At 42.1% G+C, this 27,887-nt stretch overlaps 1 long non-coding RNA gene across 3 annotated transcripts; it reads left to right on the top strand.

The window, feature by feature from the left end:
- Positions 1 to 28: 28 nt before the first annotated feature.
- On the top strand, positions 29 to 22,761 carry LOC126053071 (uncharacterized). 3 transcript variants are annotated; one of them, XR_007510237.1, is made up of 6 exons: positions 29 to 7,683; positions 8,544 to 8,640; positions 14,668 to 14,769; positions 14,860 to 14,948; positions 16,469 to 16,560; positions 16,658 to 22,761. It is a non-coding gene; the product is annotated as an uncharacterized LOC126053071 (long non-coding RNA). The 3 variants fall into 3 exon arrangements; XR_007510238.1 differs by lacking the exon at positions 14,860 to 14,948; XR_007510236.1 differs by lacking the exons at positions 16,469 to 16,560; positions 16,658 to 22,761 and having other exon boundaries at positions 30 to 7,683; positions 14,860 to 15,413.
- The last annotated feature ends 5,126 nt before the right edge of the window (positions 22,762 to 27,887 follow it).

Here is a 27,887-nt window from a genome sequence, read left to right as displayed (position 1 = left end):
CCCCCCCACCCCACCCCACCCCCGGCCCTGCTCGGCTCGTACCTCCGCGTTTTTGGGTTTTTTTTTATTTTTTGGTGGTCGCAGCCCCGCGCCGCCGCCCCACCCCCGGCCTCGTGGGTAATGTCACGCAAATAATAAGATTATCTGGATGTTGCCCGGCTGTCTGCCTCGGTGGGCTCATTCTGGTGACAGCAAGACTTGCTCGGCACCGAAAGTTGGATTTATTGTTGGTTTTTTCCAAATGACCTTTCCCTCTTGGGTTTGTTTTTTTTTTTGTCTTATTTTGACATTAAAGGGAATTTCATGCTCGTTATACATTCAGCCCAAAGCCTACGTATTTGCTGTCACCAAGAGTTCTTATGGAAAGATATGATGTCATCCAAGGCAGCCCAACAAAGCTCATTGCTACATACATCCACCGATGTGTTGAAACGAGAACTCCCAAAACGCTGGGAAATGTTATTGTGGGCTAACGTGACTCATTTTCATTTGGGGAGCCTAGAGATTGCAGCGCAAGGCCATCAGCGCTTAGGCAGACATGTAAGCAAATGTCTCCCGTTCCAAATAAGCTCCCGTTCGACTTGCTGTCTTGCAAAAGCAAAACCTACATTAGGTTTCATTACTTGACGATGTGAACAAACCAAAAGTCCTCCAAATCTATAGGGAGATGGCATTGAATTTTTAGGTCTCGTGCTTTCCCTTCGGTTGCTCGTCTTTAAGGTCCTGTGGGCTTACAAGTGAGGGAAACTCGTCACCCAAGTCAAGACTTGCGTAGCTTCCAAGGCTCGGTCATCCAGCACGGAGGCTGGGACCGTTCCCACTCCTCCCGTCTGCCTTCCGCACAGAGCGATTAGGCTCTCGCCCTCTCCCTTGGGCTCCGTCCTCGCCGCTCAGCCTGGCTAGGCTGGCTCAGCACCGGGAGCTGCGCCCCAGGGAAGGACCGGGGCAGGGGGGATGATGTCCCCCGGCAGGCTCCGGCAAGGGGGAGCGTTACAGGTCTATCCCGGCGCGGCCTTCCAAGCCGTGCGTTTGATTTTTCACGGTCGAGGAGCAGCACGTGCTCATCCTACGCCGCCTGGACGCTCTGGCCGTCTACCTCCCAACAGCGCGCTGTTGGAAACTCCGGCTCCGAAAGCCGCCGGGTCCCAGCCGGGCACCCAGACAGCTTGTCCCAGGCCGGCCAGAGCCTGCCCACGCTCGCCCTTGTGCTGAGCGGGCAGGGAGACGGCGCCAGGTGAGGAAAGATGGGGTGGTGGGGAAACCGAAGGGATCGTGACGAAATTAAATTGCGACCTCGTACGGATGCAACGAAGAGACTTTTACTCTTTAGTAACCGGGCGCGACCGCTGCCCGTTACCAGCACGGTGTAAGTCCTGCAGGAATCGGGACAAGCAGAAGAGGACAAGTCCAAAGGGCTACGGCTGCCCACCTCTCCTCGCTTTCTGAACCGGTTCCTACGGCCGGTCCGAATTGTCTGTATATAGCTACGTCGGAGCGGCGGCAACGGCAGGCACGGTCTCGGCTACGCCGGGCAGCCAGGCAGGCTGCAGCGAGCCCCCCAGGGAGACGAGGGTACATATCGCTGTAATGCTTGCCGAGAACTTAAAATGAAGTCTATCAAGGAAGGTGGGTTTTTTTCAAGCTATGCTAGGCTAAGGGGAGCAGCACAGAACCCATGAGAAAAACTTGGGGGTTTTTTCAGTTAAAATGAAAAAAAAAACCCACAAAAACCCCAACTATAAAGTGATGGTAGAGTAAAAGATAGAAGAACGAATCGCTGCTCTGGCCATTACAATGATTTTGGCCTTTGTGTAAGAGAAGACCCCAAAGTGACCATGTCTAAAAGAAATCACCAGGTTTTTAAGAGTCGTCTTTTTTTGGTTTCATAACTCGTGACGCAGCGACGGTGATCGGCGGCAGTGCTGCGGCCCCGCAGCTTCAAACGAAGGAAGCCAAAGCCGTGGTTTCTTACCCTCATTAAAATGGGAACTCAAACCTGAAACAATCAAAGTCAAGGGCTAGCAGGGTTGGCCTACTGTGGAGATAATGGGATCATAAGACAAAATATTTTGCATTTTAAAAGATGAAAGCCATTGTTATTTATTTTTTTTAGTGCTTCATCATCATGTATTGTGCTGGTAACTGTTTCTAACTGTGTTTTTCCCCCCACACCATCTTTTTCTGTTCTCTGACTGGGCAGATAAAAGTAATTTCTCTTGAACAAGTGAATCATTCAAAAATAAATAATTGGTCTACTCTTACGTAGCCGTAGTTAAATAGTTCTCCTCCTCACAAAAAAAGTCTGAAATATAGATTAATTATTTACTCCTGTTACGAACTGTAAAAAATGTGGATCTGCTAATCTGCTAGTTAAGTTTTTAAGAGAATTAATATACAAACGTCTGATACGATAGTGAAAACTGAACTGGTGTTTTAACTTGAATAGATGCCTCAAGACTGTTTGGATTACAGGTGCAGTATGGAATTCTTATGTTGCAATACATAGATATTCTAGAAACTGAAATGTGACATGGTAGGCACTAGTTCTGCAACACTTAAAAATATGTTAAACGTAAATGCCTAGCTTTCGTATTGTGAGTTGTCCCGCCAGACAATTCGTGGTGGGAAAGTAAAGACTTTTAGCACATTGTTGTTGTTATTATTATTATTACTACTACTATTATTTAGCACATCTGTGGCAGCAAGCTTTGATTTCTATTTTGTGAGCATCTTTATGGTTTGCTTCATGTGGCCTGTAATACCGGCACTTTCTAGTGATACTTTTTCATCCACCTTTTTGAGATGTGAAGATCTAGATTCCTCAGGCTTTAGCAGGAATTTGATCTAATCTCATAGGAATCTAATAGTTTCTGATAAGAATTTTCGTGCTGTTACGCTGTTGCAGAGGTTGCAAACCAGGATGCGCTATTCATAGTTTCTTCCCTGTGCAATTATACAATCAATGCACATCTTCCGCTGCTCAGGGACACTGCGTATTAGGTAAGCGTTACGCCGAGTGTATTTTTGCTTCTTTATGTAAGATGATGAGAACGTATTCAGTGATTCTTCCAAAGCGCAGTTGCAAAAATCTAAACAAGTTAGGGCAACACTCGTATTTACTATATGGAAGATATTGTTTAGTATGTGGAACATGTATAATTGTTATTACTTAGGGTAAAATAAATCAGAAACTTTGATGTATGTAATCTACACTCCTCTGATCTATTTAGTGGGCTGACACGAAGGGCTGAGCTAGCTATATGGGTCTCTTAGGATCCTCAGATGGAACAGAGATTTTTTTTATGTTGCTCTAATTTACTCTTAGAGACAGTTTGGCCTCCTGCCAGTCTGGGATAGAAAGAAGAAGGAGGTGATCATCTCTTTCCTTGTCTTCCCACATCCATGCAGTGTTGCATAGCCCCAGCTGTGCTGAATTAATGCCTGGGACAGCTTATGATTTCAAGCCTTTTTTCCTCCCATGAAAGGTTTTAGGAAAGAAAGGAGTTCTACCTAGGAGCTGGCTGCAGAGAGTGAAACACCTAGAGAATTAACAGGATCAGATCTCCTGCGGAGAAGCCAGACTTATGCAGAGGTTGTGCTATGGATGCGAGAGATATCAGCCATGTATCATCTCCCTTAGTCGGTCGGGTATTCTGGGGGGGTATATGAGTCCTGAGCGTTGTGACGGTGCTGTCAGATGTCTCCCCTTGTCCCGTGAGGATAATCTTACCCTCTGAGGCCAGCAGCAGGAGCAGGCCTGCTGGCATACTTCTCCAAGTGGCTAAAGCGAGGTGGGAACTGGGAGCCTACCCCTGCAGAAGACCTAATCTTCCTGAAGAGTTCTTCTTAATACAGATTATAGAAAGAGTCCAGTGGGGACTCTGTCAGGAAAGCCTCAAGGAGAACCCAGTCCCTCTCACGAGGAGCGCGCACGCAGAAGAGCAAGGAAACTAGAGTTTCGTGGAACAAGACGTGTCTACGTCTAGATAAGCAAGTAGCTTGCCGCAGGTGAGTAGCATAAAATAGTCGTAGTAAAGACCAAACGTCTGCATCACCCCAACATCAGCCTCCGGATACCTCTCGGGGCTGTGGGTGTCTTGCCCCAGGCTGGTCCCACAGACTGTCTGACAGTGGTCGGCTGGAGCACCTTGGACACGCTCCTGAGCTGCACCGGTCGGGTTAGTTTCACCCAGAGGAAAACCAGTTCTCATGCTCAAAACCTACTGTGCTCTGCGTACCAAAGCACGGCACGGGGGGAGAGCCAGGAGATCGATTTCAGAAGTGCACTCCTGAATTAGACCAAGAGCAGTGTAGATGCAGTCTGCGATAGTTCCCTGTTTCTATTGACATTGCATTGTATAATATTTTACACTTTAAAAGGTTCCCCTTGATTCAGTGGGATTACTCAGGATTTAAAGCATGGTTCACTGTTGTAAAATGTAAGACATATGGATTGCTTCCCTTGCCAAATGCAAAAGTTTTGGTTCAAGAGTTCTGAAATGGCTTTTCTTTACACAGTCTCTATGGCTACTAAAGCGCACAAGGTAAGCTGTATCGTTTCTAGACACGAGCTGCCGTTTTGGGGAACAATGAATAGAGGGGTGAAGGATTCTGAAGAAAGTCGTATTCGTGATGCTAATGCTGGCAGAAAACTAATCTGACTGGGCGCGCCTCGTGTCGTGCCATGGCCAAAAGAGCTGCTGTGATTACTGGGTACGCAGAAAGGGACGCGTGAGGAGGGGGAACAGAGGTTATACTACCTCTCTGCTTGGCACTGGTGGCGCGACTGCTACTGAAGTAGTCCCATTCCATTATCTGCACTTCAAGAAGGATGATGATAAATTGGAGGAGCTACAGAGAAGAGTACTGATAATGACAAAACGATTGGAAAATGGCTTATTTTTAAAGGCAGCGATCTGTTTTAAGTTATCGATGAAGTAACTCAACCCTCTGGAAGAACCAATGTGTGGGAAAAGAGCTAGCAGAGGAGTCTTCGATCTACCACACAAACACAGGGTGATCTACAGCTCGAAGTTGCAGACCAAGTAGCAGGTTTTAAGGACAGAGAACATCATTAACCAGTGAAAGAGCTGCTGTGGATATTCTCTAACTGGAATCCTAAATCAAGCGCGGCCACCGAGTCTCAAAAGGCACCAAGAAGTCCTATGGCCCACGTTACGTCATGATATGCTTAGAGCAAACTATCGCAATGGTGCTTTCTAGCCTTAAAATCTTCAAACACAGACCTCTGAGAAGTGGTGGTTTTGAGAAGCCAAAGTGTGGCTGGCTAACTATTTACCTATCAGTCTATTTAATACAAATTTCTGTTAAAACTGTTGTTGATATGCTGACAACAGAGAAGTTTAACTTTGCGTTTGCAATTTGCACGCTTATTATTTCTACAGGTGTGTGCAAAGCGACCGTCTTTCTATTTTTAACAGGAATAGCTTTGTATAAAACTAGCATTTTCCCTGAAGCTTGGGGATTTTTTTTTCTTCTTCATATTCCAAAAGTTTTCTCTAGGACCTTATCCAAGAAAGAGAAGAAACAAAGAAAAGTTTAATATCCAAACCCTTTGCTCTAGCAGCAAACCAAACTATTACAAAGGTAATAAGTCAGACCTGCTTTTCAATCTTAATTTCCATGTGGCTGCAGTTGACCTCATACAGGTTATAGCCTCTACTCACAGAGACCGGTGCTCTACATGGACATGAATAAAAATGCATGAGAGGGAGAGGAAATTCAGCTTATTTTCTGTGATTAAATTTAAAATACAGTACTAGTAATTGTTTAAAAGACAGTATGATGGTATTCAAAATGCAGTAAAAATGAATATTTAAAAATTCAAAATATACTTCCTTATTCCATGCTTTGGCCAGCTGTATTTAAAAAATGGGTATTTAAATTAAGACATTCAGGTACCAAATCTATTTTTAGTCCCCGTCTTGTTCCCCTTGAAATCAACAGTGGTTTTGCCACTACTTCAATGGGAGTATAATAAGGTCCTTCATTTTCAATACCTTATAACTACTGGAAAAAAAGTGGATACAATGGGGATGAAAGCACCTCTAATAAGTCATCTTTTTTCGTGCTACTCATGTTCCTAAATAACACAGAAAGTCACTTGGAAGACTGAGCAGCGATGGAGAAACAGGTTCAATAAATCAGTACAAATCTCCATTACAACCTGTTGTGGTTTAACCCCAGCCGGCAACTCGGCACCGCGCAGCCGCTTGCTCACTGCCCCCCCCACCCAGTGGGATGGGGGAGAGAATCGGGGGGAAAGAAGCAAAAATTGTGCATTGAGATAAGAACAGTTTAATAGGACAGAAAGGAAGACAATAATAATGATAACAATAATGTCAATAATAATAAAAGAATTGGAATATTCCAAATGTGATGCACAATGCAATTGCTCACCACTTGCCGACCGATGCCCAGTCAGTTCCCGAGCAGCGATCCGCCCCCCCCGGGCCACCTCCCCCCAGTTTATATACTGGGCATGACGTCCCATGGTCTGGAATGTCCCTTTGGCCAGTTTGGGTCAGCTGCCCTGGCTGTGTCCCCTCCCAACTCCTTGTGCCCCTCCAGCCTTCTCGCTGGCTGGGCAGGAGAAGCTGAAAAATCCTTGACTTGGTCTAAACACTGCTTAGCACCAACTGAAAACACCAGTGTGTTATCAACATTCTTCCCATACTGAACCCAAAACACAGCACTGCACCAGCTACTAGAAAGAAAATTAACTCTCCCAGCTGAAAGCAGGACACAACCAAAACAGTTCCTTTACTGTCTTTACTCAAAAATCAAGTATTCCTACTTCACCTGTCAGTGCTGCTAAGTGAGAACTTCCTTCCTTCCTTCCTTCCTTCCTTCTGTCCATCCGTCTGTCCTTCAGCCCTCCCTCCCCCAAATCACAGCGCAAACCCCGTTCCCTGAGCTCCCCGGGCAGCCCACGTTAGCTGCAGCCCCACAGCACACAGAAGCTATGGTTCCTCCTTTTCGTTGAATCCTACGGTGCTGATTTTTTTTCTCACTGATTTCAGCATTTCCTTTAATGTTGGTATTTATTAGAAACACAAGTTAGGAAAGATACTAGGAATGAGGTAGTTCCTGTATGCCTCTTAGCCACCTCCCTGGAATACTTCCTAATGTGGCTAAGTTTAACTACGTGTTCTGAGACTTCCAAAATCAGACTTGACAGCTTGGGCTTCAAACTATCGCTTCCTCTGCATTGTGTTATGGTAAATTTGTGACTGGCAATATTTTCATGAGCTGCAGTTGCTTATGATTCCTCTGTGTCATTGGCTCTGTGTAGGCTGCTGGCTTTTTTCTTTTTTTTCCTCGATAAAGAGGGGAAATATTAAGAGGACAGAACAGATTACATTGTTTTGTATTTTCTGTACTAAGTTCTTTTGTTCTTTTGTTTTCAAGGCTGTAAACATTTCAATTAAAATTTTCTGAGTCAACTTTAAATATTTTGAATCATTTACATAAAATTCCTCGTTATAAAATTATTTCTTTACTTACCCTTAGAACAGAATTAGCTTGTCAGCCCTAAGCTTTTTCTTTTTTTTTTTTTTTTTTAAGGACACTAACCATCTAATACTAACTAACTTATCTAAGTTACATCTCTAACTCTGTCAACCATGAAAGACTAGAGAAAACATAACTGAGATAGACGAGGTAAGCCCAGAATTTTCATAAATATACCAAAAGTGGAACTGAAAGTGCCCTTGTGTATATAGCGATTAAACTTACTATTCTTCTTTTTTTTTTTTAAAGAAAAAAATTTGAATTGAAAATAACCATTGTATACATTATCAAAAATGAAATGCTTTTGAAAGCAATGTTAGATGGAAAATCAACATTTTTATATGAGTTCTAGTGTAACACTAATTGCAATGTTTTCCATTTCTAAATATTAACAAAATTAGATCGAGCCCTCCGCGATAAGAATAGAGACAGTGTCTTTACATACTCATTGTGGCATATTTGTACGTTTATTCACTTGCTTCCCTATTAGAACTTGAAGGGGCCTGATACTGAAATTACCCTGAGGCAAAAATACTTAAACCAATATGCAATATAGAAAGGATTTTTGCAACACAGGGATATTATCAGGTTAAAAAGATACCAACTAAAATGGCATCTAATTTCAGCACTAAGTGTTCACAGAATCGGCTTGAAGATTAGGGTGAGACCGTGTTATCATTCAAGCTTTATTGCTCTGTAACTTTCCAGATAGAGAAAAGACTGTTGGGGGTTTTTTAAGTCTTGTGGACTCTCAGTTTTACAAATCCCAGTCCCTCCAGATGAGCTTGGACTTAATTGGGAGTGAGAGCAGCTGCAAGATTTTCAGATACCACACAATTTCCGTAACAGTCTGCATTTGCACTCATCAATGTTTATATTTACTATTGTAAGAGTAATGAGTAGCCTGGCTAGAAAGATTTATCTGCAAGCTAGAGCCATGTGAGCATTTGCAACTGGAGTGTGGTCACTAAATAGAATATAATTACTTTTTATCTCTTTCCTTTGCCCAGTGCCAGGAGAAGCTAACCAGCTTGCCTTCCATGAGGGTGAGCTTCCGTGGAAGCTTCCCGATTGCTTGCAAAGGCACAGATTGCCCAAATCTTTCTGGTAGGCTATATGTTAACTTTGGTTGTTACCTTCTTTTACTAAGTCTACAAATTGCTGTAGAACAGCAAAGCGATCATCAGATTAATCAACCAAAACAAAGCTGTGAAATTACTTATTTTTCAGTATTATTTGAGGGCTCACAACCATAAATGTATATTGTTCTGTGTATGTATTTGCACACATCAAGAAACACATAGACACGATACACAAACATGCTTTGTTTAAAAACCCACACCTTGGACCTAGCACACTAGCCTTTACCCTCCCAAAAAGTCCAGCTGAAATCAACGGGACCGCCGTGCCAATAGTTCTTTACTATTGCCAGAGAGAAAGGCTTTGTTGTTCCAGTCGCGTTGCAAGATTTCTGTTGTTTAGTGATATACTAGGACCCTTATTAACATCCATCCAATTATGGCCATGTACTTGTGGCATGGTTCTCAGTAGTAATCAGAGCTTGAAGCTTGGGATTAATCAGTGTTCAGTCCCCAATCTACCCAACCCCAGGAACAGAGCAACAATCATTTCTTTACGCTTTTTCTTCTTTTTGAGGGTAGCAAATAAATTTTATCTTGAGGTTTCTTTTTCCTCGGAAGTTGCTGTAGTGACAGAATTGGAGAGAAGCAATTTCCCCTTTTTATTTCTAAAACAAACAAACAAAAATTCACATTGGCATCAGCTAGCTTGCTTTAAAAAAATAATAACAGTAAAACAACAACTTGAAATGTAGCTACACGCTCCAGTCTGTATTTTGGCATTGCTGATCGTACCATTTTGCTGCTGAACCCGGAGAAGACCGTGGAATGGCAGGGGGAGCATGTGTGTGCGGAGATGTGCATACACGTTTGCCTGAGAAAAAGGCGGGTTTCCCCAAGGATCCCCTCACGGAGGATCAAATAGAACGAACCCTCCGGCTCGGGAGATGTGCTGGCGTGAGTAAGACAGGGCAAGTTCCCTGAAGGCCTGGGTCTCCGGCGTGGAAAGCTGTGCCACCACGCCGCATGCCCTCTCAGATGAAATACTATCCTGCTCATCCCTCAAAGGTACGCCGAAGCAGAGAGAAACAAGGGGCTTGCCTATACTAGAACGGTTGCAGGTTTAGTTTTATTATTAAATGTCATTTTAAGTGAAACTTGCACTGCGTAGAGGTGGTTGCAGCAGTATGCCTTCCCTTCAACGAGAGAGCAAAATAAACAGTATTTGGTTAAGGAACGAGAATTTATGATGGTATAAAAATATATTAAAATATCACATTCCTAATGAATGTAATTAAAGCAATGTGTTTTTTCTAATGTGGCTCGATCTGAAGTGACTGCTGAGAGGCAGCAAAGAGAACAGGTACCCAAATGGTGTCCCAGACCCTCTTCTCCAGCTACTGGAAAATACCCCTTCCCTTTTCTTCTGCATCAGAAATGTTTCGAAACGCAGGGAGGATGTCCAGAAGAAGTGCAATGCAGCAGAGCTCTATTAAAGCCTATGGAGTCATTTCCATTTACAGCAGCCACGGGGCTCGTCCCTAATTTCTTTCTGCAGAACGTGCAAAGCAGATTTCAGATATTTATTACGAAGTGGTGGACAGGTTGCAGGCTTGATGTACTGCCTAGAGATGGTCCCAGAGTGCAAAAGAATGACCAAGAGAGAAGAGGGCATCTTGTAGGTGGTAACTCATTTGCTTTTTCCCCCTCTAAACTGAATTTTGCACTTTTTTTTTTCAGTGAATGTACCTATCTTATTGGCACGATTGTATTATTCCTAAAATGGGTTGCTAATACTTAAGAAATGCTGTCAACAAAAAATGGAGTCATGTAAAATGGTTATAATTATCTCTAAAATTAGTACCCCTTTAAAGACTGTATTTACGTGACCCATCAACAGATCAGTTAAGTACTTTCAGTATGCTTTACTTGTATTTGGCAGAACAATTTCCTTGCCAAAGTACACCAATGAGTGGGAGAGATTGCAGCTAACAAAGTAAATTAGAAAGAAATGTTTGGGGAATTTTTTTTTTCCCTACACTTTGTGTAGGATTTGGAAAGAAAAAAAAAATCTTCAATCCCAAGTTCAAAAAGACCTCACTTACTTACCTTACTCACACTAGCTGCCTTTCTGTTTGAAACCACAAGCCTCTACAGTTGTGAAAGAGCATGAGCTTGGAAAGGAAAACGATATGAAGTCCAAATTCTCCATATAGACATTCTGCCAGTTTCTGAAAGTTTTAGGGTGGAGTTCTGGCTTTATTAAAATTCATGGTAAAATTACCATAGGCATAACAATACACTTTTAATCTTAAAGGTATTAGTTTTCAATTAATGAAAGTTGGCACATTAGGGAATGTATGAGATTTCATTCCACCAAAAAAAGCAATAAACAAAGAAAACAGATTAATAAATGAACTTACCAAAGTAAAACTAGAGCTGCATGAGTGTACATCATAAGAAATGAGCACTTTTTTTTCCTAAAATGGTGGACAAAGTCACTATTAAAGTAAAATGTGACATGTGGGCAAACTTAGCCAATGGGGTACTTAAAAGTATTTTCATTTGTATTTACATTTTTGTTTACGTTTATGGTTTAGGATTTAATTTTTTTCCCCCTTTCTAGTTAGGAAGCGGTAAGCTCAGTAAGGCCAAAACCTTTGATTTCCTTTGTGAGAAGGACATACAGTTGCTGAATAATTTATGTTGTGTTCGTAAGATAATTCATAAGTGCTGGTGCTTCTCACCACCACCCCCCAAATCTGAATGCTTTCCATATTAATAATGCATTCGTCCTCCTGATCCCCTGTGAAATAAGGTGAGGGTATTATCTTACAGAGAAAGTGGCAAACGCATGAAGCAGTAGGGGTTTTTGACCATAGTTAAAACGACACGATGTCGGTCAGGACGTTTTGATGGTGAATCGTGAAGTTTAAAGCAGGGTGCGTGCGGTGCCAGGCTGTAGGCAGTTGCTGTGGATGCAGATGGCACGGTGTTCGCCATTTGGGAACAAGTTCTAGAAGTACAGACCCCGCCGACTCATGCGGATGAGATCTTTTACCCCTCAGTAGAGATGATTTGGATTTTAGTGACACTTCCCATCTACCTGCATGTGGACCAGGCAAAGAAATTGAGCTGCTGGGGGGTGAAGTGGGTAGGATGGGGGTGATGGTCAGCACGCCAGCGGGCAGGGCTGCTTTTTGGGGGAGCTGGGCAGGCTGCAGCAACGTGAAGTTCAGCGGAGGCAGAAGCAAAGCCCTGCCCCAGGGCTGGCGTGATCCCCTGCAGCAGAAACCAGCGGGGCAGGAGGAGAAGGCGGAGGGCAGCCGGGAGGGGGTCCGCAGGGGGCTGCGGAGCCCACCTCGTTGGAGGAGAGGACGGGGGCACGGCATCGGTTCGGCCTGGAGAAGGGGAGACCCCGTGATTGCCTGCAAATACCCAGTGGGAGAGGAGGGAGAAAACGGTGTCCCAGCTTTGCGTCCGGCCCCGTGCTGGGCAGGGGCTGGGAGAGACGATCCCCCTTCCAAGCCAGTTCGAGTGAGTCCGTGATTCCGAGCTCACAGGCTGACTCTGCTGCAGCACCTCTGTTACAACAGGATATCCTCAGGAGCATAATTGCTGAGACTCTTACGCGATGGAAAAGTGTTTGTTTTACTTCACCCTAAGAGTCTGCTGAAAGGCAAAACCATCCTACACATGCCATAGGGGAAGGCAGGAGTTCAACGCTTCCAACAACAATAAAAAAGGAGAATGTTTGTTTAGAAATCTGAGCATGATTTTAATGGCCTAATATTAATCAGCCAGGTTTGAAAATGATGGTCAAATTATAAATAGAGCTGAGAGGCACAGCATACAAAAATACAGTTGTATTTGCATTATAAATTTTATATAAATAGAGGGAAAAAAGAGCCCTGACATTTTTCAGGCTTGAATTCCAGCCACTCTCTTAATGTGAAACCTGTTCTTTCCCTTGTTATTTTTCATTCATTCCTGTGCCTGTGAAACTCGGGTTGGGACCGGCCACCTCTCTCCCACACCGCCAGCTCCTCCCTCCCCAGTCTCTGCAGCCCTGTAACTGCTAATTTGCTTTGCGTGAGAGAGATCAAGAACAGGTTCAATGTTTCTAATTGCAATCTGCTCCTTCCCGTGCTAAAATCTAGTGCGGGATCATTAACAGGTGGGTTCCCGCAGAGGTGTTTGGGTCTAGCATGGCCGCAGCTGCCTGGACGAATATGTTATTTGGTTAAACTTTTAAGCGTCCCTTTTCCAGCCTGTGCTCGCCTGTGTGCAAACTGCAACCGCTCGGATCCCCTGGTAGTTTGGAGACAGCTACCATGACTGCAGTAAGACCCTGGTTTTGCTTTGCAGTTGCTGTTCTGTGCAACCCTTTACACCAGCTGAATTCATAGCCTGCTCGTTACTTAATCAGCCTCTGAAGAACAAAGCTTGGAAAATACTTATTTTTTTCTCCTGGAACTTTTTTCACTGAGTTTTAGATGCTTCTGTTAAACAAAATATATCAGGCATGGTATGAGCCTTGCTGCCTACTTGTCCCTTCCCATCCATCCTCTGGCTTGCCTTTTCCTTCTTGTTGCTCTCTGCTACCGCTAATATTCTGTTCCGGTGTTCTTCCTAAGGTGCCTTGACATTTGCATATTTATTCCCTAAATTGGACCAACATGTCCCCATTAAAAATGAAGTACCACGTCATATCGCTCCTGAAATCCCTGAGAGTTTACTTAGATTGTGTTGTAGCTGTAAGACTCGGGAGCCGGGGGCCTGCCGGGCACCGGGCAGTTCTGGGGGAGGCTCTCGGGGTGCCCTGGTTTTGGGCACGCAGGGGTTCGGCTGTGGCCAGCGGCTGGTACTGGGCTTCTCGGTTCTGGGTGAAACGTTTGAGCGCCGACACCAGCGGACGTGGTTGCTTTGACTTCGATAAGAGCCAGTCTGGATCTGCATAGGCTTTGGTGAAAATGTAATTCAGCTCACAGAAAGTTTTTCCTACTTCTGGGAGGTTTCTTGCTCCAACAGGTTGTGAAGCAAATGGCCTGGATTGTAAATTTTTTTGTCAGCCCTAAGTAAGAACATTCTGACTTCAAATTCCTGACTTGAGCAAGAGGGAAACGTGTTACACACTGGGTTATAATAAAACACAGCATCTTGTCCCTGAGTTTTGCATCCATGCAGCCACTCTTAAGGGTACAGTTATAGGCTGGATCCCTCCTTGCCCTTCTTGTCACTATCGTCACCCTTCCCTGCCTGAATTTGCTCATGGTGGGAGCATCAGATCCAGTTTTTCTACACACTCAAACATATGGATTCAAGATGTGGGCTGCTCTTGCAGAAGCAGATTGCATTTTTTACTTTCTCTGAAACTGAATAAGTAATTGTCACAATCCAAGCTATTGTGCTGAATTAAAAAAAAAAAAAAAAAAAAAAAAAAAGGGGGTTATAAAATGGGAGACTCTGTATGGGTGGCAAAACCGGGCGCTAGGTAAATGTGCAGAGCAAGAATATGCTTAATAAATAGGCAACAGAGAATTAGAGGAAACTATTTCAGGTTACATTCAAGTATATTATGGGACTGTTTATAGGGCCCAAAAGAACTTCCCGAGCATTAACACATGCGGTATGAGATGCAGAGGTGGTAGAATCTATATAAAGGTGAATAGACATGTAAAACCAGAATAACTTGTTAGCATTTACATGGTTGCTGCCTTGAGGCTATGGCAACTATTTCACCCACCCTTTAGAAATTCAGTCAGCACTTTTTTTCTGTGGGGTGGATTAAAAGACAGCATTTTTTTAAGGTCAGGGAAGAATGTCAATGATAAATCAAGCTAATCTGCTATTCTTTCAGAACAGTGAAGGACACATGTGAGAACCCTACAGAAAAAGGTGTTGTTACTAATAATTGATTATGAAAGGAGGAGGGGAAGGTCGGGTTTTTGTTCTTTTTCCTTCTCTTTAATTATAAAGATCAGATGATGTATAAATCTCTGGATCTATACATTTGTGTCGTGGTAGAAATTCATCTCTTATTGTCCTTTTCTAGGCGACTCCTTGGAGTCTCCAGACTTCGGGACAAAGAAGAAGAGGAGAAAATTATGACAGCAGAAAAATCTATGCAAATAAATCTGGAGTAATGAGAGGGAAAGTGAGTTTTATTCACACTGTTTGGTTTTGAGTTTTAACTCAAGTACTGAAAAACACTCAGGAGAAAATTTATCTCTCTGTCTTTCTTCAGGGCAGAAAAAGTTCAAAGCAAACATGTGAGCTCTCTGATGACTCCTCGAGCAAAGTTATGGGAGAATTAGCCTTCCTGGTAGCTTAAAGGTGAAAAAACAAGAAGAAAATCCCTTCTTCTTACACATTTTATCATGCATGTAGCCTTCTTAATAAATTATTGAGAAACATGCCAATTAATAGTTTATCTTTTAAAACATTCTTATCTAGATTTTTTGAACAAATAGAGAATTGGATGGGCATTCATCCATCTTTTTATTACTTTTTTCCCACATTAGGGAGTGCTGTACATTTCCACAAGCCATAACAAATGGTCCCATTTGCTGTGGGATTTGCTCTCAGCTGGGACACAGACTGTGGTATGTCTTTACTACCAAAAAGATGTCTGTTTTAAGGAAGGGGAATCAGTATGCATTACTATCCTGCTCTGAAATCCCAGTAGCATCAAATACAGTTTTTCCTACACTGTACCTCAGCGAGGCCAGCACTGAACTTTACAACAAGAGGTGACTTTACCCAAGTATATTAGGATAAAACCAAGAAAGATTTGTTTCCTTAAGGGTTTTACTGGGGGGGGGGGAGGGGGAGGGGAGGAGGTGGGGAGAAAAAAGAAACAACAAAAAAATCTCTTTTGTTTACGACAACAACAAAATAACCCTCTTTTGCGAGGAGTGGTGGGATCTAAGGTAGATCAGAAACAGAGGGAGGGAAAAAAAAATAGGTCTGTTGACTCATCCTGTACACCACTGTATCTTGACTCTCATGATGTACCCATTGAGCGGATTCTGTAATTTTCAAATAAGGCCAGCTTTTCAACAAGTGTGTGTTGCTGTGAATCCCCTGCAGTCCATGGAGCTACACAGTAGTTGAAACCTTGACCTTTTAAACTTTTGCCTTCGTCTATCTGTATCACTGCTTTTCCCTTTTTAGCTGTCTATGGAAACATAATAAAATTATTATTTTATATAGCATTTAGTTACTGCTCACATTGACATCCTCCAAGAAAGCTTGAACACTCGGGATTTATTCACATACAGGATTTATTTAACATTTAGGGTTTATTAATTTGATCATTAAACCTTAATGGCTACTAGAACTTAGTCTATACCTGAAGAGACATGCCTATGAAGTTAAAATGGCAAACCCTGTTGCTGGAGGTGTTCCTTGCGCCACAGAAAGGGTTCTGTTTCCAGTGTATTTAAACCAGCTCTCCAAACCAAGATGTGCTGATAAAAGGCACGCATTTTGCTTGAACAATGGCATCTATATTTGGGGTTTGCTAGCTGTATCAGTTGGTGGTAAACTAACAAAATGCTTTCATAGATCAGCTTCTTGCTTCAGTCTTAAAGCAAAGCCTCCATAAAACTTTTAAACTTGAATAAAAAAGAAGAGAAAGGAGAGATTAGTGATAGCTGAGTTTGGCTGCTGTCATGTAAGTCAAGTAAAGAGAAATTACACCTACTCTGGGTGGAACGGTGATTCAGATTGTTCACCTTGAAGTTGAAGAGCCTCTAAAAGGAAATTTGGTTTCATTTCTAAGTGGATGTGTGTGGGAGACTGACATTAACACCTTGCGCTGAAGAAACTATTCTCTCGGTCCCTTTTCACAGCTGACTAAACACAAACAGCACTGGTTTAACAAAGAACCACAGACGGCAGGACTGATTATAGCCCACGCTGAATGAGGAGCTTGATTCAAAAGGTAAATGAAGGTCAGATTAATCACGGATCGCGTTTCCCCCACCCACCGAAGCCCTTATCTTACATTATACATGTCATTCATTGTGCTACATTTCTAGAATGTCAGCCCAAAGCCGGGATTCTCCACCAGCCTCATTAGCCCTTGGAGCAAACTCTGCTGGCTTTGAGGTCCATACGCATCCCACCTCTACGGCAGGAGTGGTCAGTGTGAAAATACACTGAAAGAGGAAGAGAGCAGCACAATTTTAAAGGTGTCGGCATCTCTTTCTTAGCTACATTGCCGGGCCATATTAACCACAACATGAAAGATTCCTTTATTTAACAGGTCAGGTGCGTACTTTAAAAGATCACTTTACAGTTACCTTTGATAGCTGTTCTAGTAGCTTAGGTCACCTAATTTGGGCTTCAAGTCAGAAGTAAAGGCTAGCATAAATCTCTAATTTCCCCGCTCTGGTATTGCTTTAAGATAACCCGATCTGTTCCACTGCCTTGTCTCCCAATTACTCTACGAGGTTTGAGTGTGTTTGAGGAGATAAGGACCTCAGGAAAAGCTCTTGATGTTCAAGACCTTAAGCCAAATTTTTTTATTAAGGTCTTTCTCACACTGTGAATATTAAGTATTTCTAGCCGTACTGGGCCAGGAAGAAGGCAGTGCTCAGGTACTTCAGCTGGGTTGTTTCTAGCAAGTTGGCAGACCTTCTGACTATTTTAATGACAGCATAACTCCGTTCACTTCCCATGATATGCAAAAAATATTACAGGTGGCCATTAAAACTATTTCTGTGTTTCCCAAATCTGCCTGAAAACTCGTGGAAATCACAGTAATACAGCTGAAAGCAGCTAAGGGGTGCATGCCTGCAAGCCACGACAGGGTCCGCTGGAGAACCGCACAGGACCAGAGCGAGCAAATGCTGCAGGGGAGCGGAGATGCCGTCGGCTCCTTCCGGCAGTCAAACTGCCTTTGATACCTTTGTCTGACTCTGCACTGTTCAGGGTAATACACCTACATGTTTTCTTGGGAGGCACTTTGTGTACGTTGCCCATTTAAATCAGAAACGGAAATTGAACTTTGGGCTAACAAATGTAGGGCGAGCTTGAGGAAAAAGGATAGAAGCCTCTAGCGTGATCATTATAAAGGCTTTTAAAATAGTTACAGAAGTTCCTTTGGTTTGACCTAAAATCATCATAGATTAAGTGTATCAGAAAGAGTCCAAAGATGACCACAATGAAGATTTACTTTTTTATGAAAAAAATAATGTAAAATTCAGGATTTCCAGCGTGCATTTTGGAGCTGGTCTTTGGAAGTACTTGCCTAGGAGTAGAGGAAGAGAAGAGAAAGAGGCCAGAGAAAATGAAACATAAGCAGAAGGTTGAGCACGGCCAGCTTTCAAATCAGGATGGTTTAAGGTGCGTGAAGAGACAGGACTTACGTTTGTAGCCAGGATATGAATGACTTAAAAAAATAAGACAAAGTGCAGAACATAATAGCTCTCTCCAAAAGTGAGCAGACAAAAAAAAAATACAGGGAAGATAAGTGGGATGTGCCACAGGTAAAAACAATAATTACGAGAAGGCTGGGAGACTATTAGTTGGCAGAATTTTCTAGGACAATTTTGATTTGCAGACATCCTTTCAGTGGCTGTAGGCATTTCCTGCTTTGGCTGCAGTTTACTCAGATGTGTAATGGAAAGAGGAAAAGATACTCGATGAAGTTAAATGCAGTCTTTTGAAAAGTGTGAATATAAGTATGCATAAAACATGGATGGCTTTTAAAGTCCAATGGAAAATGCATAAATTCAGGAAATGGTATAAATTGGCATAACTCTGTTTGATGGTAATGTAGGCATTTACCTTAGGTGAGTATTTGGCTCCTTTTTGCTCATGTTGTGCCAAGACTTTCACACTCAGGGTGATTTTATTAATATCCTGCTAGCTATTTATTGAACCCCACCTGGCAGGGTTCAAGTGCTTCTTTAGAGACGCTGAAAGTCTCGTGTTGACACTGGAAACAATGTACCTCGGAGGCTTTCAGCATTGGCCAGAGCATGTTCTGCACTGTAGAAGACCAGACCCTGCGTGTTCATTCTTAAATAATGTTGATGTCTTGCATTTTGTTTGATAGCTTTACATGTAATGACCTTGATGCGTTAAAGTGCAAGATTACTAATGAGAAATATTACAAAGAGCTGAGAATACTAGAAATCATATGTGGAGCAAAACAACTTTGGGGCAATATAAGTCCCTTTGGACAAGGACTACTTCTTCTATTTTTATTTGATTAAGACCTAGCATGCTTGGGCCTGGCTCTGTGGCTGCAGCATTTATCAGTTTTCACCACTCAAATAACACAGTACCATGTGTGTAAACATATGAAACTTCAAGCCACATCTTAAACCAGTATCTAGTTCAGAGCGTAAAAGTAAATCCTAGTAAATTAATGGAACTAGCTATATGTTTTTAAACACTGCCAGAGCAGAAGGATTGAGGAAGGACGCATTGACAATCTTCTGAACTCATTAACTCTCAGGTTGGTCCCTACAGATGGGGCACATACTGTGGCATGAAGGGATGAATGTGGGAGACTCTTGATCCGCTGCTGAGGTCGGACGCTCCTCCTGAACCTCGCTAGCACAGCGTGAAGGAGGAAGCTGGAGTAAGGTGATAGCAATCCCCATCAGTCCCCACCTACACAGCATTTACAGGAAAGCTTATTTCCCAGAAGACAGGGAATCTGAGATTGCAATACTAACTTAGAACCACATCATGATTTAATTAAAAAGCTTGTACTACATGGAATTAATATGGAAAAGATTGAAACCTGTGTCACTTATAGATACAAAATAGTTATTCTCATGAACACGGTGGTGGGTTGACCCTGGCTGGATGCCAGGTGCCCACCAAAGCCGTTCTACCACTCCCCTCCTCAGCTGGACAGGGGAGAGAAAATATAACAAAAGGCTCGTGGGTCAAGATAAGGACAGGGAGAGATCACTCACCCATTACTGTCACAGGCAAAACTGACTTGACTTAGGGAAATTAGTATCATTTATTACCAATCAAATCAGAGTAATGAGAAATAAAACTAAATCTTTAAAACACCTTCCCCCCAGCCCTCCCTCCTTCCCACCTCAACCCCATTCCTGATTTTCTCTACCTACTCACCCCCCACAGTGGCACAGGGGGGCAGGGAATGGGGGTTGGGGTCGGTTCCTCACCCCTTGTCTCTGCCGCTCCTTCCTCCTCAGGGGGAGGAGGACTCAAACTCGGCCCCTGTTCCCCCGTGGGGTGTCTCCTGAGGGAGACAGTTCTCCATGAACTTCTCCTACGTGCGTCCTTCCCATGGGCTGCAGTTCTTCACAAACTGCTCCAGCACGGGTCCCTCCCCGGGCTGCAGTCCTTCAGGCACAGACTGCTCCAGCATGGGTCCCCCACAGGGTCAGAAGTCCTGCCAGAAAACCTGCTCCAGTGCAGACTTCCCACGGGGTCACAGCCTCCTTTGGGCACCCACCTGCTCCAGCGTGGGGTCCTACCTGGGCTGCCGGTGGAGATCTGCTCCCCCATGGAGCTCCCTGGACTGCAGGAGGACAGCCTGCCTCACCGTGGTCTTCCCCAGGGGCTGCAGAGGAATCTCTGCTGCAGCGCCTGGAGGTCCTCCTCCTCCTCCTTCTTCACTGACCTCGGTGTCTGCAGGGTTGTTTCTCTCACATATTCTCACTTCTCTCCCTGTCTGCAGTTGCCCTTGTGCAGGGGTTTTTTCCCCTTCTTAAATACTTTGTCCCAGAGGCACTACCACGGTCCCTGATGGGCTTGCCCTTGGCCAGTGGTGGGTCTGACTTGGAGCCGGCCGGCATTGGCCCTGTTGGACATAGGGGAAGCTTCTAGCAGCTTCTCACAGAAGCCACCTCTGTAGCCCCCCCACCCCCAAAACCTTGCCACACAAGCCCAATACAAACATATAAAAAAAGCCTGGCCTTTTTAGTGGGCTCACTAGAGAGTGGCTCCACCTGATGAAAGATCATTCTAGACACTGACATCGCATCTGTGCTAATAACATGTGCAGATGACAGAGAAATTGGCAGGGTAGTAAATAAGGAAAAAAAGTTACCTGTGCTGTGCAAGATGAATGGCTTAATTAGGTTGTCACAACAAGCACAATGTATTTTAATAAACCTAAATAGAAAATAATACACACGGAGCAAAATTGCAAGTTCTGGTTTGAAGATGAGAGACCGTCTTGGCAAGCAGTCACACAGGGGCGTGCTTAGTAATCTGTGGTAATTGCCTCCGAAGTGAATGCTCAGAGGAACTCTGTAGACAAGAAAGCAAATGGCCCGAAGGCATCTGCCGATATCTGGGATCTTGGAGGTACAAAACAGGGCACCAAGCAGAGAAGTGGCTGTTCCCCATACAGGTAACGCTGAGTATAAAATGTTATGTCCAAGCAGGATAGTTGCATTTCAGAAGGAAATCAGAAATTTGAGAAGAAGATAAAAATGCAATAAAATGAAGTAAAAACTACTAGGCAAGTCTCATTATATGAGAGGACTGAAACCTACAAGTTTAGAAGAGAAGATCACTACGGATAGACATTTAAACACTGAACAGCTATTTGCTGGTGTGAGGTTTTTGACCTTTCCTTAAAGGCATAATAAAATCTAATCACTGGGAAGTGGAGTTTGAGAAATGGAACTTCAGAATAAGATGTAATTAAGATGATTAACTCCCAGTATAATTTTTCTACTGGATGCTCCATTCTGCCATCATGGGTTTGCGCCTCAAGAAATTAAGAGAAATTTATGTCTAGCCACAATTTCAAATTTGACTTTAATTTATGGAAGAAAATCTGCATGTTCTGATTAAACAAAGAAGCCAACCAAACTAGCTAAGAACAACCTCTATGTTAATTAATCAGCATTGGTCCTTATCTACTTGTTGATTTTACATTCATGATAATGCCAAGCAGCTAATGCAAAGGATCACACAATTGCAAGAATCAAAGCATTACTCCTTAAATAATAAAAAACCTGAAAGTAAACATAAACAAAGCCTACAATAATATTCTATTATAAATCTATTACTGGTCCAAACTAAAATACTCATTTAACGAACAGAAATGTCTAACCACATTAACTGTTTGGACGTATTTTGGCTTTCTTTGTGTTTGAGCATATTTCACACCTCAAATGGATTCATCAACTGTTTACTTCAGAATGCCAAGCTTATTATGTCCACTGTTTTTTTACCAGCCTATAAAATCTGTTTGTCTTTTAGATTTTAAGGAAATAGAGAGAATTTCATAAACACCATATGCACTGCTGAAGACAAAACTCTCCACATTGTTACGAGTCTTTGTTTCATGCTGTTGAAGTAGTTCTTGGGTTTAGATGGATCAAAATTCCTAAAAAAAACCCTCCTTAGAAATATATTAAGGATGGATTAACCTTTGTAATATAACTTTTGTGGTGGCGTGTGAGAATTTCTTTGTAAGGTATGACCCAGCTAGTAGGCCATTTACCTTTTTAGCAGAGCAATCATTACAAAAAAGGTTGAGCTGACAGGGTAGATACTAGTTAATATGTTGTTAACGTGTATGTCACAGTATTCAACTTATTCTTTAGCATCTGCATGCATTTAAATAAAAGGTATGAAGACAATGTGGTATTTCATTCGCTGCTGGGAGCTAAGCTGCTGAAGAAAGTAGATTTAGCAATAATAACATAGAGAACAGACTGTACTGGCGATGCCAGCAGGTGGGTTACCTCCAGATTCGTCGCCCAGCTCCCCTGTGTCCCTACAATGTCGGCTCCTGAAGGGAGACGTAACATCCACATAGACCTAAAATTCCTGGGTTTGAAATTAACACCTCCATTAAGCACCTTCAGTGAGAGTTGGACAAGTTGGTTGACTCTTCCTCTAGCCAAATACTAATTTCAATTCTTTGGCTATTAACCTGACTTGTAAGATGAAAATTACTTGAGTCAGCACCATGACATCTGTTCTATAATTGTCCATGGGGACAAAAAAGATAAAAGATAATTTTTCAAATAAAAGTACTCCTGTGTGATTGCTCTGTGTCTCATTATTGCGGTTTGATAGTCTGTGGGTTTGTGAATGATAAAATATGAAATTTGACATAGTAAAATACATAAAAATCTGTCCTTGAAAGTTATAAATCATTAGATTAATTTATCTTGGTAAGGAGGATTAAAGAGAAACTAAATAGCTCTGTGTGAGTGTGCATGTGATTGTAGGGGACTTGTGTGTTAACATTTCTGATAGAGGAGAATTTATCTAACAAACCACAATCAGACAAATCTCTACTTTAAATAGGACTGTGACCATAAGATAAGGCATGTAAAAAGCTATCTTGCTATCTGGTACTATCAGGGCAGAAACATGAAATTCTTATGGTGAATTTCTCCAGCAAACACATTCTTAGCAAAACTCAGTGTCAGAGAGCTAGAGCCAGAAAATTTAGAATAAAAATAAGAGGCACAGTTTGTGTAGCAAGGTTAATTAACCACTGAAACTACTCAGTAAAGCGTACTTTAGTCTTCAGAACTTGAAATTTCTAATCAGGATGTACAATGTTCTCTACAATATATCCCTAGCTTAGCTCAGGATTATGAACCTATGGTAAGAATCTATGGGGAGAGTCTGATCTTCCTATGGGATGATCTTTTGGCCTTAAAAATGTCCAAAATAATTATTTGAAATAATACTGACAAACATATGGAGTGTGGCCAGTGTCTGAGCACTGCAATCAGTGTATTCCCCCAGTGTGGCTTGGTGGAACCTCATCTCAGTCCTGGTTTGTGATGCCTTGCTAAACTAACACAAAGGGGCTGATCTCATCCCATGATGTGGAGAAGCAACCCAAGCAAAACTTCAGATGTTTCAGTTTACGTCTTTTTTTTTTGAGAGGAAGTGCTGTATTATCTTCATCAAACATACGTGTCTAGAAGGAAGCAACTTGCTGGCTCTGAGTGGGAGGGAGGACTCGATGACCTCCAGAGGTCCCTTCCAACCAACATTTTTATGTATTTGTGAGGTTGCTTGCTCAGTATTACTTAAAATATAAACATTCTCAGGCCAGTCACTACATCTGAGTACAGTCACTGAAGTGGTTTTTTGTTGCTTATAACCTCTATAAGTAGAAGTTAGTCTTACATAATTAGTACTTTACACAACATTCCCAAGTAAGATAATTCAGACTTTGGTGACACAAGGTTGGCAGTTTCCTCCACGCTTACGTGGAGCTTCCTCATACAGTCTTGGAAAATTTCAGACATACCTGAAATGAATGGTGGCTACAGGCTTTTATAAACTTTGGAAATGGAAATTTTAAAAAAATTATTAATGTGTCTAATTCTGGACATTAACATGATAAAAAAGTTTACTTTGAAGTGCCATACTTGACACTGGTTTTAAGTTTTTCTTATTAAAGTTATTTTTAATGTTTTCTTGAAAACAAGAACTTTTCCTGCCTAGAAATACACAGTTATGAAAGTATTTAAAATGAAATTTTACAGTCCAAATAGCTGGCACAGCATAGTACTTTTAGCATCTGTATTTCCGTTTTTGCTTTGTGTATCCTTATACTCGCAGAGCAGAAGAACAACAATGCAACACGGTCATTCTTTGATAGGCAGATCTTCCAAGAAGCCCAATCAAATTCACATTTTTCATATCATCCTTGTTTAAAAAAACACTAGCTTTAGAATGGATTACGTAGGAAATCAAAGGCAAAACAGGACACATTCTTGCATGAGGAAACACACAGGATTTTAAGTTAGCTCCATATTAAAATAAAGGTGGTGAATCATATGTAAGAAAGAAATACAAATAGTAGGACTTTTTTGTAATTGTCAAAAAATACTTTCTTCTTTACGTATGTGTATATTTAAAACTCTTGCTCTTTTGATATCCATGAGAGAACTAAAGGTGCCTGGGAAAATAAATCATGTGAGAATGTCAGTACTGGCTGCTGCAGAGCCCAGAGGTGGTTTGGACAATGCTTTGGAAAAGTGAAGTGTTGTGGAAAATATTACAGTGTTGTGGAAGAAGTAATAGTTTATTAAACATAAGGGCTGCAAAAATGAAATGATGTGTGGTCTGGCAAATGTTTTCTTTTTAAAGTTATGCATCCTGCTCATCCAAAAATATGCTAGAAGAACCCAGAGCTGGTTGAGGACCAGCAGCTGTACATGCCTGCTGAACACAACAGTCAGAGGGAGTTAATGCAGATCTGCCCTTAGCACTTCTCTGATGCAGATTACAGTCATTTTTTCCTACAACTAGAATAACAGTGATAGCGAAACCATTTTCAGAGAAATACTGTATATCTTTTAGGATTTATTTTAGAAGGAGTTAACAGTATTTACTGCTCCGTGAAAAAAACTGAAATTATGTTCTTAAATTACATATAGTCACAACCCCAATGCTTTGTGTTATTACCTTGTTTCAGGATAATAATCTGTGCCCCAAAGCATCCATATATATGCTGCTGTGTCACTGGGGCTAGGACTAAAGACCCTCTAAAGTAAAACCAGAAACTGAGGCCACCGTGCGCACTCGTCCCCTAAATTGCACACGCGAAGTACGAGTCCGCAGGAGGAGTAAGTAAAGCAAATCCATAGCTGTGGTACCTCAGAGTTAGCACGCAGTTAGTTTGTAGAGTTGGGAGCTGATAGCATCGCGAGAGAGGAGAGCAGGAAACATCCTCAATTCCTGCAGCTCTTAATGAATCGACTGGTATCACCGGAGCCCTTTGCAAAAGCTATTCTCATTTAAATTGTAGTTGCTATGAATGTGCATTGGTTTGTTAAAGTAATTTGTGGTTTGTGTAATTTTCCGTTTAAAATTTGAAGAATTTCCCCCTAAAATTCCATAAAGAAAGAAGTAATCGTCCTTGTTTTGTTTTGAACAAACTTGTCAAAAATAGATGTACATGACTTCAGAAGCCTTAGGTGCAAGATTGTGCAGATCTTCACGATGATTATGCTGTGGCAAAGCCAGCTGGTGTGCTGGTGTGACTGAATTTTGAACACTTCATTAAACAAATAGGAACATGTGATGTAATAATGAAAAGGAACGATGCATTTCCAGAGCCTGAATTCCAGAACTAGAGCTCCTTGGGGTATCTCACCAGCACAGAAAGCAGTCTGTTCCTTATTTCTTGACCTCTCTAGCACAACCGGCTGCGGTAGGAGTTTGAGATGAGAATCTGATAAAAACTGAATGAGGGCAGAAGGGGATTCTGAAGTGGAAGAACTGCTCTTCAGAGCCTAAAGGGGAACCCTAAATAATTGACATAAATGGCTGGTCTGTCTGAAGACAGCAGGTGCTGAGTGGGCTAGATATATATCATTCCCTAAATAAAATGCATGTCAAGAAATAAAATTAGACTGTCATCCTGAAAGTATATTCTTCTGGTGTTGGTATTAAAAAGCCAGCTATATCTCTTCTGTCATCCAGAGTTAATAAAAAATGATTACATTCACGAGGAAAATAATAAAAAATATCCAAAACTTTTAGACAAGCATCAGCTTCTTTATCTCTGCTTTGCAGAAGCCAATTGTTTCAAAGCTGCAATTGTAAATGCAGCACCTCTGACTTCAGCTAAGTCACTTAGTCAGATTAGGTAACATTGTAGTTGAATTGCAAATCTTAAATCTTTTTCCAGAAGTGAAGACTTTGTAAAGGAGATACAAGAGGTTTTCAGGATGGCTGTTGTCATCAGCTGTTGACACCAGCTTAGGCCTGGCATTGCAAACCAGTCAAAACTAGCAGAGCAGTCCTTTATGCATTGCGTTGGAAAAGGGTTTTCCTCAGTAGGAAGGCAAAGAAAGAATTCAGCAAGTCCCTTCTAGACTTATTTGCCCTCTGTATCGCTGAATAATTGATGAAGATAGTTGCACAAAATCATCTCCAGCTGCAGCTTCAAGAGCGAAGAAAAAATGGCAACTTTTCTTTAAACTAAGGAATAGCTGCTTTTTGATTAAGCAATGTTTAAACAACATCAGTGGATTCCAGAGGGTGCATTTGTCCTCGCCATGAACTGCAGTGCTTTGGGGTCTTTGCAGGCAGTTCTGACTGCAGGCGTTGCCTGCTGGTGCTTTGCTTGCTCAAGAGGGACAGGCAAAATTCAGCCAGCGTTACAACGCGACACCCCCAGGTGCGGTTGAAAATGAATAGGGGTAGTCACGCCGTAACCCACGCCTGCGTTCAAAATTAGGGGCACCGCTTGATCCTAATCCAGTCACAGATGACCACACAGAAATGGGATCGCTCCAAACATTTTGGTGACAGTCCCATTGGTAAAGGCCTCGTGCTTCTGATAGCCTGGATGTACCCTGACATGTGGGATTGCCTCTCCGGTTCGCCCTGTCTTCTTCAGCATTGTGCATGTTCATTTGTGTAAGAGTCTTACCACAGATCTAGGGTTTGAGTGCCTGAGATGATAGAAAACTTTCTTTCGCCCTTTAGTTCAGAGACATTTAAAACTAAACAAAATGTTCAAGATGTTGCAATCAACAATTTTGTAATCATCAATCATTATAGCAATGGACTCCAAGACACAGTGAGAGGCATTTTTTCAACACCAAATTATCACAATTTAGGCAAGGAAAAGGAGTGACTATGCCATGTTTCCCTAAATCCCCAGTCACAGTGGTTTGGGTTATGGCCAGTCAATTCATTTAAGCATACTGTGAGAATCTGAACAGAGTTGCAGGCCCATCTTTAGGGAGAATTTTTTGTTTCTTTAAGTAACATTTTCATTTGAATGCATTAGAAAGACGCATTATTGTGGCAAATTGTTGGTGTCCTTCGTTTGTTTTTCAGATAGTTATGATGCTGCATGCAGAGTATTATAGCTGGCTGTTCTCTCCCTTTATGATTCACTATTTCCTGCACTACTTTCTTGTTGCAAACCTACATGTTTTACAGATAGTAATTAGATAGATTTCATATCATTTCTTTGTATTCACTTCAAGTCTTTCTTTTCATTTTCTGTATGGTGAAACTGTAAACATCTTTCATTTTGTACTGATTTTAGATCTAATAAAAACATGGAGCAATAAGGCTATTGTTATAAAATTAATGAAAAGAGATCCTCCTGTAGATAGCAATGAAGTGGAAGAAATTAACATAAAATTCTCATGAAAAGAATTATTTTGCTGTATAAAATATCTATTTTGTGGCACCGACAACTGTAATAGCACTTCAGAGTACAAGCCCAAAGAGTTTACTATTTCATTTCAGATGCACTGCAATTTAGAGCTTGCTTCCAAGAGGAAAAGGCTTTGGAGGGATGCAGGTAAGTGG

The sequence above is a fragment of the Accipiter gentilis genome, chromosome 31, assembly GCF_929443795.1.
Source record: "Accipiter gentilis chromosome 31, bAccGen1.1, whole genome shotgun sequence".
In the NCBI taxonomy this organism is placed as follows: domain Eukaryota; kingdom Metazoa; phylum Chordata; class Aves; order Accipitriformes; family Accipitridae; genus Astur; species Astur gentilis.
This window is presented reverse-complemented; position numbering and strand designations above follow the sequence as displayed.